We start from the raw sequence: 15672 nt of genomic DNA, 5'->3' as shown, positions 1-15672 counted from the left end.
TATATGGTACAATCTTCTCTCATGATGTTGGGCAGCAGCAGCAGCAAGATGAATTTGCCCAACTGTAGGCTGACATGTTCTGAGCATGTGTAAGATAAAGTAGACTAAGCTATGATGTTTGGTAGGTTAGCTGTATTGACTGCATTTTTAATTACAATATTTTCTATTTAAAATGGGTTTATCATGACATATCGTTATTGTAAGTTGAGGAGTACAAATATATAGCAAAGAAAGGTTGGTATAGAAATATTCATATGAAACAAAATGTATAAAAAGATGGAAAGTATTGATAGAAGGAAAATGGAAGCATTACATGATGATAGAAGAAAAATCTACTAAAAACATGAACAATTAGAAACTTTTTGTTTCCATAGTTTCAAGCAAAAATTGATAGAATTATAATGTACCACTATAATAAGAGATTTTAACACAATCCCCTTAAAAACATAAATATGAAAGACAAAAATATATTACTGAGAATACAGATGTTCTAAATATAACACACTCAATCTGATATATTTATGCATAGAGAGACAATTCTCTATCTAAAATATAGAGAATACATATTACTTTCAAGCATATGAGTCATTGCAAATATTGACCATAACACTGTATATGAATAATCTTAATTTTGCTAAGTGCACATGCAAAAAAAGAGGGTGAAGGGGAAGAGAGGGAGCAATCTGAAGTAGGATTTTGTGATAAGATTATAGGTGATAACTTTAATTACTTATACATCTACATATTTCCCAGAAATTGTCTAATGAGACTGTTGTAATCATATGAAGTTATAAATGGTGCTTTAAAATAAGTTAATGCTTTAAAATTAAGGCAAGTTAATAATTCAGATGCTCAATTTTGCTTCAATAACTTTGATAGATTGTAAAAAGCAGTTCGGAGGAAAGTTTTTTAAAATTTTAATGTTATTAATTCATATGTGAACCATTTGTTACACTGAAAAAACCTTAAATGGACATTTCTTTATAAATGGTATTTTACTACATACATGATGAGTTTTTCATGCCTGTAAACAAAGACTACACTAATACACTGCATAGAAAATGAGACATATAACATTTATTACTTCAACATCTAACTTCCTGTTTTCAGTTGTGATCATTATCTTGAGTGATCACTCTTACCTTTTCTGGTACTTTTCAATAGCAATAAAATACTTGAATTTTCTTTTTTTTTCTTATCGTCACCCAAGGATATGTTCATAGATTTTAAAGAGAGATAAAAGAAAGAGAGAGAGAGAAACATTGATGTGAGAGAGAAACATCCATTTGATGCTACCCATACATGCTCCAACCGGGGATCAAACTGGTGACCTAGGTGTGTGCCCTGGCAAGAATTAAACCTGCAACCTTTTGATGTACAGGACAACTCTCCAACCAACTGAACCACCCAGCCAGGGCTTAAATTTTCATATTTATAACTTGTATTTCAAAACAAAGAATAAGCTCCGTCACTGCTCACAAAATAAAACAAATAGATGCCAAAGTTGTACTTGAGCTTAACCAAAACTATTATTCCCTTTTTCCTAACACTGGCCATTAATGGCTATTTGTCTTGTTTTATGTATTAAACACACACACAGTTATGAATCTATGAGCGATGTCTTTTAAAAGAAATTTAAAAATTGGCATAGCTACTTTCATCCAACAAATAAAAAGCATAAATGTTCTGCCTTGGTCACATTGCCATTTTTCCCTGCTTTGCAAAGGCATACGCTAAAAGCACGGTGTCTATCCTGTCATTCTTCTTATATCAAGTTGATCAAATCAGACTCACAACAGCACTTAAAGGTAGAGGCATGGTACTGTCAAGGTCCATCCATGTCACAAATGACAGTATTTCATCCTTTATTATGGCTGAGAAGTGTTCCATTGTGTACATGTCCCACATCTTCTTGGGAATATCATGTTAAGTGAAATAAGTCAGATGGAAAAGAATAGGAACCATATGATTTCACTCATATGTGGATATAAATCAGAAAGCAACAAAGGAATAAACAAAGCAAACAAACTCATAGGACAAAAGAAAAGTGGTTACCAAAGGGAAAGGGTGTGGGGGGAAGGCGAAGAGTAAAGGGGGTCAAATTTAAGGTGACAGAAGGAAACTAGACTTTGCCTGGTAAACACACAATACAATATACAGATAACCTATTATAGAATTGTATACTTAAAACTTATGTAATATTATTAACAAATGTCAGGTTAATAAACTTAATAAAAATGTTTACTGAAAAAAGAAGTACGATTTTCCTGCCTTTTTCATATATTTTTTAAAATATTTCTTTATTGACTTCTGAGAGAGGAAAGGAGAGGGAAAGAGAGAGATAGAAATATCAATGATAAGAGAGTCATTGATCAGCTACCTCAAGCCTGCAACCCAGGCATGTGCCCTGACCTGGAATCGAACCCTGATCGCCTGGATCCTAGGTTGACGCTCAACCACTGAGCCACGCCGGGCCAGGCCTTCTTTTCATTTTTAGATGCAATTCACTGTCAGGTTCAAAAAATAAAATTATTAAAGTATTTATGAACATATTCTTTTGTTGATTTTTATTAACAAAAAGGTTCAAACTTTCAAATATGTTAAAAATGAATTTATTGCCCGTATGGGCGTGGCTCAGCGGTTGAGCATTGACCTAGGATCCAGGAGATAGAGGTTCTATTCCCAGGGCACAGGCCCGGTTTGGGGGCTCGATCCCCAGCAGGGGGTGTGCAGGAGGCAGCCGATCAATGACGGTCTCTCATTGATGTTTATCTCTCTATCTCTCTCCCTCTCCTCCCGTCCTCTCCTGAAATCAATAAAGATATATTTTAAAAAAAAGAATTTATTTTGGAGATGAGAATTCCATCTATTTCATGTAGAGATAGATCTTGATATTTTAAAGTATTGAAGTATTAATATATTTCTTTTTTGTTTTTGGTCTAGAGAACATCTGCACAAAAGCAAGTCAGTAAATAAACCTATGATGTTCTTTATGGAGAAATTAAATTAGTCCTTGCTTTGATTGCAGTAATTACAAAAATCACAGCAGTCAAATACACATTCTGTGTCTCATTTTAAAAATTTTAAGTGATTGTTTTTGAACTGGGTAATTTTAAACTAGTTTGCATCGTCTCCAAAACATCAAAGTGACATGTTTTCACAGTCATAGCTTAATTACTGTATTTTGCAGACCTGTTGATAAAGCCTACAGGAATTCTAATTAGCTGTGATTCTGCCTTGCTCTCCCTGTTGTACAACCCACTGTTTTCAGCTTGTGGGCTCCAATACTGTGTCTTGCTCAACCAACGATGAATACAGCTGTTGGCCTTCTGGTTTATATCCAAGCTGAAAAATTTGCCAAATAATTTAACCAAAATCTGCTAACTAACCTTTCTCTTTTTCTTTTCTAGTTCAAATCTTAGAATGAGAAGGTCTAAATTTGGCCTAAAGGAACGTGAATCTCATTTCTAACAGTGGATTTAAAAGATTTACTTCACACTGCCCTTTAAACTCAAGTTAATGATTTAAAATATAGCTTCTGGGTGCAAACAGTAAATAAGTACAGTGACATTTCCGTAACTTTTGATAATGAAATTAGGCAAAGGGAATCATTTTTAGTGCTAAGTGTGGTGAATGTTTTAGTGACTTCTCAACTAAAAATTTGAATTTCATTTTAACAATTTTGAAATTTTAATAAAATCTCAAATGAACTAGAGCTATATGTGGCAAAGTCTTGGATGATATGTTTAAGGAATTATTAAGTTGATAGAACTCCTTAATGTCAAATAATAATGCAAATGAGAAGAAAGAAAATAGAATTTCTCATAACACTTTTTATTTCTGATTTTTAAAATATTTAAATATAGATGAAGACCTTTTCTTAGATACATAATTAATGACAAACAACATCATTATATCATCATTTCTTTTACCTAGTGGTCTGTTCCTTAAGGGAATATTAACTTTTATATTCCTATGAAATCTCAAACCCTGATAGACAAACTCTGGAGATAATACTATTGAAAGTATATCCATAATTTCATTTATTCATGTGCTAATCATATTTAACAACTTTTTCTTATCTGTATTTTAACTTTCAACTTCAATCAGACACTATACTTTAAGGTATAAGGCACAAAAATTATATTTTATTCTTTAAAATGTGTGAGCATATTTAGTGTTAATTTTTGTGTCAAAACCAGTAGTCCAGAAATAATATCAAATTGCCAGTCTAGATTGGTCAATGAGATCATTGAAGGGTAAGTTTCAGATGGACTCTTTGTATTTTAATCTGCTATAATCAACATGCAGAGTCCAAATAACTGAATTGATTGATAAATAACTGAATTGATATGATAAAGAAGCAATATTGGTTAGTGTATTAAATAGAACATTATAATTAGAAATTTGATTATTTTTTCTTACACTTAAGTATCAAGGTGACTTAAAACATGTTTCCTAAATGACCATTCTGCTTTCCTGTCTTTATTGTCCCATAATTTTTAGCTGTGGATCCATTTACTCCCTACCTATAACTTTATTTTAGGTTTTTTAATTAATGCAGCTCCTCTGAGGCACATAGAAGGACTCTTGTTCACACATGGCATTGTCTGAGCATTTATTCATCCATTCAACAAACATTTATTGAGTACCTACAATGTGTTAAGCACTGAAGATAGATCAGTGAACAAAAGAGATCATTACCTCTGCTTTCATGGAGCTTGCATTCATGTTTCCCTTATACCACACTCCCAATAACTGTATCTGCGCTCTGTTCCCTCCAGTTTATCTATCATTTATCTATCATCTATCTATCATCTATCATCTATCTATCTATCTATCTATCTATCATCTATCTATCTATCTATCTATCTATCTATCTATCTATCTATCTATCTATCTATCATCTATCTATCTATCTATCTATCTATCTATCATCTATCTATCTATCTATCTATCATCTATCTATCTATCTATCTATCTATCTATCTATCTATCTATCTATCTATTATCTATCTATCTATCTATCTATCTATCTATCATCTATCTATCTATCTATCTATCATCTATCTATCTATCATCTATCTCTATCTATCTATCTATCTATCATCTATATCTATCATCTATCTATTATTTATCTATCATCTATCTATCACTATCATCATCTATCTATCTATCATCTATCTATCTATCTATCTATCTATATCTATCTATCTATCTATCTATCTATATCTATCTATCTATCATCTATCTATCATCTATCTATCTATCATCTATCTATCTATCTATCTATCTATCTATCTATCTATCTATCATCTATCTATCTATCTATCTATCATCTATCTATCATCTATCTATATCATCTGTCTATCATCTATCTATCTATCATCTATCTATCTATCTATCTATCTATCATCTATCTATCTATCTATCATCAGCTATCAGCTATCATCTACCTATCATCTATCTACCTATCATCTATCATCTATCTATCTATATCTATCTATCTATCTATCTATCTATCTATCATCTATCTATCTATCTATCTATCTATCTATCTATCTATCATCATCTATCATCTATCATCTATCTATCTATCTATCTATCTATCTATCTATCTATCTATCTATCTATTTATCATCTATCTATCTATCATCTATCATCTATCTATCATCTATCTATCATCTATCTATCTATCATCTATCTTTCTATCTCTATCATCTATCTATATCATCTATCACCTATCTATCTATCATCTATCTATCTATCATCTATCTATCTATCTATCTATCTATCTATCTATCTATCTATCATCATCTATCTATCATCTATCTATCATCATCATCTATCTATCTATCATCTATCATCTATCTATATATCATCTATCTATCATCTATCATCTATCTATCTCTATCTATCTATCATCTATCTATCTATCTAATCTATCTATCTTTTATCATCTACCATCTATCTATTTATCTATCATCATCTGTCTATCATCTATCATTTACCTGCATGTTTATATGTATGTATAAACAAGTATATGTATGTTAGCAAGTTTATTAATCTCAGTGCTTTTTTTCCTTTGTTAAGCCATTGTTACAAGTCATGCTCTTATGGAAGTTATGTGGACTTATATAGAAACTAATCTCAATTCTAAATTCCAATAATTTATCTGAGCTTTTTAAAATTTTTCTATGTACACAAGCATCTAATATGCATATGATACTTTCATTTCTTCCTTTCTAGACATAATCTGTTTTATTTATTTACTTTTGCCATAACACAATGGGTGGTACTTCCAGAACAATATTAGATGAAAGTGGCACAAATGGGCATTTTTGCCTCATTCTAAATGTCAATGCAACATCTTTCATCACTTTACCATTTGGTGTATTGTTTGCTCTAGGATGATTTATAGCTATATATTAATATTAGATGAAGAAAGTTCCCTTCTATTTTTAGTTTAAATAGATTTTTTTCATAAACAGATGCTGGATTTTTTCAAATGCATTTTTTGCATTTGTTAAAGTGATGTTTTTTTCCTATTTCTTTCCGCTAATGTGGCAAAATATATAGTGATTTTCAATTGTTAAACCAGCTTTTTATTCCAGAAAGAAACTGAAATTAGCTTTAATATATTACGCTTTTTTGTTTTGTTTTGCTAAGATCTTATTTATAATTTCTGCATTTACCTTTATTCATCCCTTAAATGTTTGGTAGATTTAACTATTAAATCCATCTTGGTCTGGTGTTTATTTTTCCAAAGGCTTTTTGTTTCTGTTTGTTGTTTTTTTAATAAGTTTATCTTTATTGTTGGAAGTATTACAGATGTCCCCTTTTTTCCCCATTGATCCCCTCCCTCTATCCCACCCCCCCCCCCAGGCCTTCACCTCACTATTGTCTGTGTTCATGGGTTATGTATATACACATATAAGTTCTTTTCCAAAGGTTTTTGATTACCAATTTGATGTTTTTAGTAGTTATAGAACTAATCACAATGTATGTTTTTTTCTTATGCTATTTTTTTTCATCCCACAAGAAGACATAACTTTATTAATGATAAAAACAGTACAAATTTCAAACCAAGCTGCAGTAACTCTCAAAACACACAAAAAAAAAAAGTGCTAGTGTTTAGATGGTTACATTGTTAATTCCGTAATAGCATTTACAATCTCATTCCTGTTGTTCAGGGCTCACCCTGCCTTTGCTCTTGACACATTTGCTTGTGACATGACCAGCTCTATGTGCTTCACTTTCACGCCTGTTTCATCAGCCTCTCCTTCTTCATCTTCCTCTTGTACAGTTGGTCTGTGTTTTTTCTTGAATGTCTGAGGCAGCTTCACCTTGAACTCTGAATTTCTCAGCAGCTGCTAGCTGTGCCTGCTGAGATAAATCTTTGATCTTGGCTTCCTCAGACACTCTGTAGGTATTTGAAGCTGGGCTCTTGTAGACACCTGGTTTTGTGATGACAAAGAGGATATTCTTAGATTTCCAGCGAGTGACCCTAGTAACTCCTGTAACCTTTCACAGACCTAGTTTGGACACAGCCTTTCTTGCATTCTTTTCACTCAGCGCTGTTTTGCTTTACTGACAGGTTCTTCCTGGATTTCAGCTGCTGCCACAGCTGGGCTTGCTGTGTGGTTGCCCGTGTGGGATCTTGTTTCTCGCTCTCTGGTGCTGATTTATCACTGTCAGGTTCTGTGCCAGGCCCTGTCTCAGCCTGAGGCTGTGGCAACTCCTGCTCTGTAGCAGCGCAGTTTCAGTGGCTTCACCAGGTATTTTGTGTGGGGGATGAGGAACCAAGATAGTGACAAAGAGGCATATGCTATTTTTATTAGAGATTTTTTCTGTTATTCATATTTCTAATTGTATGGTATAAGTTCATGATAATTTCTGGGAAAAGTTCTCATGTATATAAATTTTTTAGTAATATCCCTTTTTTATCAGATATTTGTTTCTTGTGCCTTTACTCTTTTTTTCATCGTTTTTAGCTATAGCTATATTGATATTATTTCAAAGAACTAATTTTGGCTAAGTTGATCCTCTGTTTTTATTTTTTTCTCCTTCATGGTATCATCTAATGTTTTTCTTTTCTTTATGTGCTTACTTTGCTGTTTCTCTCTAACATTTTTGGATTTTGCTAGCTCACTGATTTTTTAGCCTTTCCTCTTCTGAACAATGTGCAGAAAGGGTTAACGTGATACACCTGAGACTGCTGTCCTTGAAAAAGATTTGCTTGCTAGATTGATCTTTGGCTGGCATCTGAGAATTTGACTTGTACACAGTATGCTACAGTAACATAAAATGTATTCCAAATAATCAGAGTGGTTCACTGTGCCTAAAAAATTTGAACATGCTGTAGTGTATACAGATGTCAAATTTTAATGTTATACACCTGAAACATATAATTTTATAAACCAATGTAACATCAATAAAAAATTATTTAGGTCATAAAAATAAACCACAATCTTCTAAATTTTGTTTTTAAAAAAACAATGCGCTTCATGTTGAACACCTACTTTTCTTCTGGGAGTGTGGAATTTGATATGTGCTAGACAATGAGTGCGAACATGACTGAACTTGAATTAAAAACCTTGAAACCCACAACTAACATCACACTCAATGGTGAAAAGCTGAAGTTGTTTCCTCTAAGATCAGGAACAAGACAAAGATGCCCACTCTCACCACTTTTTTTTTTTAAATATCTTTATTGATTTCAGAGAGAGGAAGGGAGAGGGAGAGGGAGAGAGAGAGAGAGAGAAACATCAATGATGAGAGAGTCAGTAATCGGCTGCCTCCTGCACACCTCCTGCTGGGGATTGAGCCCACAACCTGGGCATGTGCCCTGACCGGAAATCGAACCGAGATCTCCTGGATCCTACGTCGATTTTCAACCACTGAACCAAGCCCAGGAGGGCCTCACCACTTTTAACATAATGCTAGAAGTCTTAGCAAGACCAATTAGGGGGAAAAAAGGCAATTAAATTAGAAATAAGTTAAACTGTCTCTATTTGCACAAGACATAATATTATATATAGAAACCCTAAATATTCCACTAAAAAACTGAGAAATAATTTTTAAAATTCAGTACATTTGCAAAATAAAAAAATCAATATATAAAAATCACTTGCATTTCTATACACTAACAACTAATTATCAGAAAAAGAAATTAAGAAAACAATCCCATTTACAATTACATCAAAAAAAAATCTAAGAATAAATTTAATGAAGGAGTTGAAACATCTGTACACAAAAATTATAAGAAATTGGTGCCCAGCGGGGCATGGCTCAGTGGTTGAGCATCGACCTAGGATCCAGGCCATCAGGGTTCAATTCCTGGTCAGGGCACATGCCCGGGTTGTGGGCTCTATCCCCAATGACTCTCTCATCATTGATGTTTCTGTCTATCTCTCTCTCTCCTTTTCTCTCTCTGAAATCAATTAAGATATAAAAAAAAGAAAGAAAAGAAATTGGTGTAAGAATTTGTCAAAGACTCAAATAAATGAAAAAATATTCCATGCTCATGGAATGTAAGAATCAATACTGAGAAAACTTTCATACTGCTCAAAGCAATCCACAGGTTCAATTCAATTCAATTCCTATCAAAATGACAATGGCATTTCTATTTTTGACAGAAATAAAAAAAGTAATCTTAAAACTTATATAAACTACAAAAATTCCAAATAGCCAAAGCAATTTTGAGAAAGAACAAAGTTGAAGGTATCACGCTTTCTGATATGCAACTAGATTACAAAACTAGAGAAATCAAAACACTATGGTATTGGCATAAAAAGAAATACATAGAATCATTAACAAAAGGAAAAGTCAACCTATTGAATGAGAGAAGATGTTTGCAACTGATACATCCAATAAGGTGTTAATATCCAAAATACACAAGAAATTCATACAACTTTGCACCAAAACAAAACAAAGAAAAACAAAAGAAAAAACAATCCAATTAAAAAATGGACAGAGGATCTGAAAAGACACTTCTTCAGAAAAGACATATCCATGGCCAACAGACATATAGAAAGATGTTCAACATCATTAATCATCAGGGAAGTGCAAATTAAAGCCACAGTGAGATACCACTTCTGTGATTTCTAGGCTTTATCTTCCTAAGTAAAGGACTGAGACAGAAGCCCAATGGTGGATTAATAGTCTTTTCAAGTTTGCTCACGACAAGTCTTTCAATGACACTAAATAACCAGTAGAAAAGTTATAGAAAAATAGAACTAAATCATAAGTGCAGTTGTATTCTACACAAGTGGCAGATAAAGAAATCAAGTTAGACAAAAACCAAGAAATGGAAAATAAAACATTTGGCATAAAGCCTAAAGTGAATAAATGAAGTAAACGAACTAAAATATAAACATAAATAGGTAAAGTAAGACACTGAGCTTAATGAAACATTCTCATAAGACTATATTTTTAATGAATAACTCCTCTAAGGGAGATTTTATGTTACTTATATGAAAAATTAGCAAGCCTCAGGCAAATATTTTTCTGGGAAACATAAAAGAAATAATTAAAATTAAATGATACTGTTAAGAAGTTGTTAATGCTTAAGGAATAGGAGAGAAAACAGAGCAGGAAATACAAATAGAAAATCAGTATAAAGTGAGAGTGCAGTTAGGAACAGCAGTAGAGAACAAATAAATTTCAAAAGGTCGACATTTTCCAGGTTTCAGCATAACCTGAGAAAAGATTCTACTGCTGAGTTATACAACTTAGGAATTAAACAAAAACAAACATTTTTCCCCTGTCTAGCAAACATTTGGATTAAGTCAGATTGGGAACCAGCATGCTCTTATCTACTCTGCTTCTCTACACATGTCCCTCTTTGAAATGTCCCAACCCCTTTTGGTAGACCAGGGCAACTACTATTTGGCTTAGAAGGTTCACTTCAAATTTCTTACCTCCTTGCCCTCTGTCTCTTTCTTTGATGTCTCCTAGCTCTATGTAAATATCCCTACCAGCAATATGGCAACATATTGTGAATAATCTGTTTTTATATGTGAATCCTTCACTAAACTGCAAAACAGTGTTGAGAAGGGAGAATGTACAATAATTCTGTAGGAACTGCAACTAAGTAGCTCTTCGCTGGCACATAGCTCTGAAATATATTTGTTGAATACCATTTAAATCCGTTAGTGCATAAATTTATTATTTTTTATGAAACTCATGTTACAACAAAGAAAAAATGATAGAGTAATAATTATAGAAGGATAAGAAAAAATATCTTGTCCAAGTTATCAGTACACTCAAATCTTGCATATGTCACTGAACAACTCTTCTGGTGTTTTATTTTCCGCACATGACCCTATTAATTGCTAAACTTCTGCTTCAATACAACCTTTGGAACAAATTGTGAATTTCATCATATTTTTTACTTATTTTCCAGATGTACCTGTATTTATCAATTATAGCAGGTAATATTTTTATTCCTTTTTTGTTAGCTTGAAATGTTAAAATGTTAGACACAACTTAGCGAAAAGATCGTTTGACTAAATCATTCTTAGCCAAGTGCTGCACATGGAAGCTTTGAGATCAACGTTTCAGAAAAAGATGACAAGCCCTCATTTGTACTTCTTCATATAACAAAATACAGCATCTAAAGCCCTAAATCTATATCTTTCAGGTTTTTTCTCATTTATATATATATATATATATGTAATATATATGTGTGATACATATATATATATTTTTAAAGTATGCTTTTATTGATTTCAGAGAGAGGAAGGGAGAGGGAGAGAGAGAAACATCAATGATGAGAGAGTCATTGATGGGCTGCCTCCTGTGTGCCCCCTGCTGGGGATCGAACCTGCAACCCGGGCCTGTGCCCTGACTGGGAATCGAACTGTGACCTCCAGGTTCATAGGTCTATGCTTAACTACTGAGCCACAAGGGCCAGGTTTTCTTTTTTTTTTTTTTAAGTATGAGATCCTACCACCTCTTAATCCCCAATCAAGACACCATTGACAGAGGCATTATTCTTAATTGGTATATCAATTTATACTTTTTGTTTTGTGTAGCAAAAGATGAAATGTTAGCCCTGGCCAGTGAGGCTCAGTTGGGTGAGCATCTTCCCGCGCACTGACGGGTCGCTGGTTTGATCCCAGTCTGGCACATGCCCAGGTTGTGGGGTGTGAAGGAGGCAGCTGATCAATGTTTCTATCTCTCTCCCTCTCCCTTCCTTTCTCTCTAAAATCAATTAGAGCATATTTTAAAACGATGAAATATTAGAATTATAAGACACTGTTTCTCTTTTACAAATAACTCTAATAACTTTTATGATTTGTAATCGAGCCATGTATATAAAGCAAAAGAGTGGTTCTTTGTAAACTCTCTAGGATACTTTTACAAAGTGCTGCGTCAAGTTCGTTAATATTAATATGAGTCACGTGACTAAATTCCTGCACACTGCTTTTAAAAATCCTTTCACTTCATGTAGTTGAGAATGATATCTTTAAATCATCTTTCTTCCTGGAAAAAAGCTGGTAGTGATAGCACCCCCCACTGAGCAGTGACCACTGGAAAGACAAATGCCTGTTCTGTCACTAAAATATCGTGGCTTGGGGGATAGGAATATTTCTACCATTGTCATCTTAGCTAATCATGTTTCACTTGGTTATATAGGTAACAATACTGTATAATGAACTTATTTCATTATAATGGACATTTATTAGAAAGTTTATTAGGAGTTTATTGCTAAACAATGTATTTTTCATTCTTTCCTGGAAAGGGCTAGAAACAAATGAAAATGGATGCTCAGTCATTCCCAGTAATTTAGCAAGAAGAGAGGCACCCTCGAACCTGCCAGAGTAAGTTATCTTATATCTATAATTTCCAACATTTCCTACTTATTAACTCCTGGTCTTTGAATATGTTCTTTGTTTAAGGGATTTGGAGATTAGATGGGTTTTGCTTTTCAATCAGAGGTATTCAAGTAGGAGGGTAAAACAGAAATTGGTACCAGAAGACTGTAATGAACTGAATGTTCGTGTGTCCTCACAAATTTATAACTCGTGCCCTCGCCTCCAATGTGACTGTATTTAGAGACAAGGCCTTCGAGGAGGTGATAAAGGGTAAATGAGGTCATAAGAGCAAGTCCATTATTCAAATAGGGCTAGTTATCTTATAAGAAGGGGAAGAGATGCCAGAACTCCCCTCTGCCCTGGGAGGATACAATGAGAATGCAGCTGTCTGCAGACTAAGAAAAGAGCACTCACAACCAACCAAACTGATCATCACCTTGACATTGGACTTCCCAGCCTCTGTAACTGCGAGAAAATACGTTTTTGTAGTTAAGCTACCCAATCTATGGTATTTTGTTATGGCAGCCTAAATGTAGTAGCCACTTTGTAGAAGATTGTTGAGGAAATTAATTTCTTCCAAAATAGTGGCTCAGAAAAAGACCTTACTTTTCAGGAATACAATACTAAGATTGTATTTATGGGGTTTTTTTGTTTTTTCTTTTAATTAAAGAAGCAATAAAAGCTCATTATAATGAGTCAAACAAAAAATTTTATGAAGTAAGGGTAATCTGATCATAAACTTTAAAATGAGCAGGTCCTAGTAGGTAGTCATGCTCTAGGCATATAAATTGTTTAGTAGAAGGTTATTTTTACCTTAAGCAAACCCTGTCCATTGTTTCTGTGTATCTAGGTTAACACACCTTTGAAATAAGCCATAACCATCCTTGTAATCCAATCACCACCCTGCTTTCTCTCACCTCTGTGCTGTCTTCCTTCTCACTCCTTAATTTCAAATGCATGAAAGCAGCTGCAAAACTGTGACTGTCTAGAGCACTTGAGTATATGTCATGGGTTTGGCTCAAATAAACTTATGAAAATTCTCTACAAGTTTGGATGTTGTTTTTACATAGATAAAGGTAAATAATTCCCCTTTTCTTATCTAATCTCACCAAGAAAATTTTTCCACACTTTTTCTACACTTAAAAACATATATAAACATATATATTTCGTATAAAATAATATAGTAATACCCATTATTTTACATTTTTACAATTAAAACTATATCACAGGTACCTTCTGTTGGTCAATACATTCACATTTAATATGTAACTTATATATAACTGCAAAATATTTTATTAAGTCTACTATGTTTTCAGCCTTTCCCCTAGTGAGATATTCATGTTGTTTTCAGTTTTTATATCTTTAAGTAATCATATAAGAAATATTGTTCTACATATTGATTACTTGATATTTATAAAGTATATTCTCAAACATAAGATTTGGGGAACAGAGGAAGTGTTACTTTAAGTTAATAGGTGCTTTCCAATTATTTTCCATCAAAAAAGACATTGCTTATTTACAGGCCCTCCTACAATGCATGGGGTACTTGTTTTCCAAAAACTTTGTCGTCATTAGAGGTTATCAATATTTTAAATTGCTAATCTGAGAATATGCAATAGTATCTTGTTATTTTGATTGGTATTTGTATTTTATTGACTATAAAATGAAGCTGGTAATCTTTCCATATATTTGTTATGAATTTGAAATTCCCTTCTGTGAATTATCTGCTCTTACACTTAATTTTTCTACTGGTTGTTTACTTATCCATGATAACACCTCTTTTTGTTCTAAGGACATTAAACCTTTGTTTACGCATGTGGGCTACAAATACTTTCTCTCCACTTATCTTTCCTCTTCGACCCTCTTTGTTACCTCCTCGGACATACATTCTGACAACATTTAATGCAGTTAAATCCATTCATTCTCTCCTTCATGAAGTATAAACTTCCTGTCTACATAACAAAGCATCCTTTCAGCCCATCCGGAAATTGTATAAATATTCTTTGAAATTGTGGTGATATTTTCATTCATTATGTTATCCATTTATAATTTAATTTTACATATTCTTCCACTTAAATTTCTAACTTTGTTTTCTTTTCGACAGTCGACCCCTTTGCTGGATAAACCACCCATTTGCCACTAGATTGAAGTGTCACCTTGTCAGTGAACGGGTATGTGTTGAAGGCCTGTTATAACCAGGTTCTGTTTCAGGCAATGAAACAGAGCTGCTGCTCTCTAGGAACTTACATTCTAATGTGGGGACACAGGCATTACACACACAAAGAAATTCGTGGAGTAAGTTCTGGTAGGGATCAGAGGTAAACTCAGATACAGGAACCTGATGGAGACAGCAGAGGGAAACGCGGTTAGGTTAGGCCCGGGAAGGACTCTGAGGAAGTGATATTTGAGACCACAATGATGATGAGGGGAAAGTCATAAAACAATCTGGGGGAAATGTACTCCATGGAAAAGAAACAAAAACTATGTAGCCTTGGAGAGAAAAGATTAGCACATTTGAAAAAAGTCCCACGTGGTGACAGTGCGGTGGATGCGTGGATGGGCAGTGACGGAGAAATGCTGGGACAGATCATGCAGAGCCTTTAAGGCCCGGCTTTTCTCTGTTTGCGTGGAAAGGTGATTTGAAGGTTTTAAACAGAAGTGGTGTCATCTGTCCTTTGTTTTAATTAGATCCTTCTGGTAGCTGCATGGACGATGATTAGTCACTCTCAGGGAATTGGCCAATTCTCATCACCAGGAACAGAGGCTGAGCAGAAAGCACTTGCATGGGGATGGAAGGTTTCCTTGGCTTGGGTGCAGAATTTATAGTTCAGGGACTGCCAAGGTTACCAAT

The 15672-nt window shown here is 33.7% G+C and overlaps 1 pseudogene; it reads right to left on the bottom strand.

Annotated features, from left to right (window-relative positions):
• Positions 1-7142: 7142 nt before the first annotated feature.
• Positions 7143-14709, bottom strand: LOC107526899 (nascent polypeptide-associated complex subunit alpha pseudogene; annotated as a pseudogene).
• Positions 14710-15672: the final 963 nt, after the last annotated feature.

The sequence above is a fragment of the Miniopterus natalensis genome, chromosome X (genome assembly GCF_054644295.1).
Source record: "Miniopterus natalensis isolate mMinNat1 chromosome X, mMinNat1.hap1, whole genome shotgun sequence".
NCBI lineage: Eukaryota > Metazoa > Chordata > Mammalia > Chiroptera > Miniopteridae > Miniopterus > Miniopterus natalensis.
This window is presented reverse-complemented; position numbering and strand designations above follow the sequence as displayed.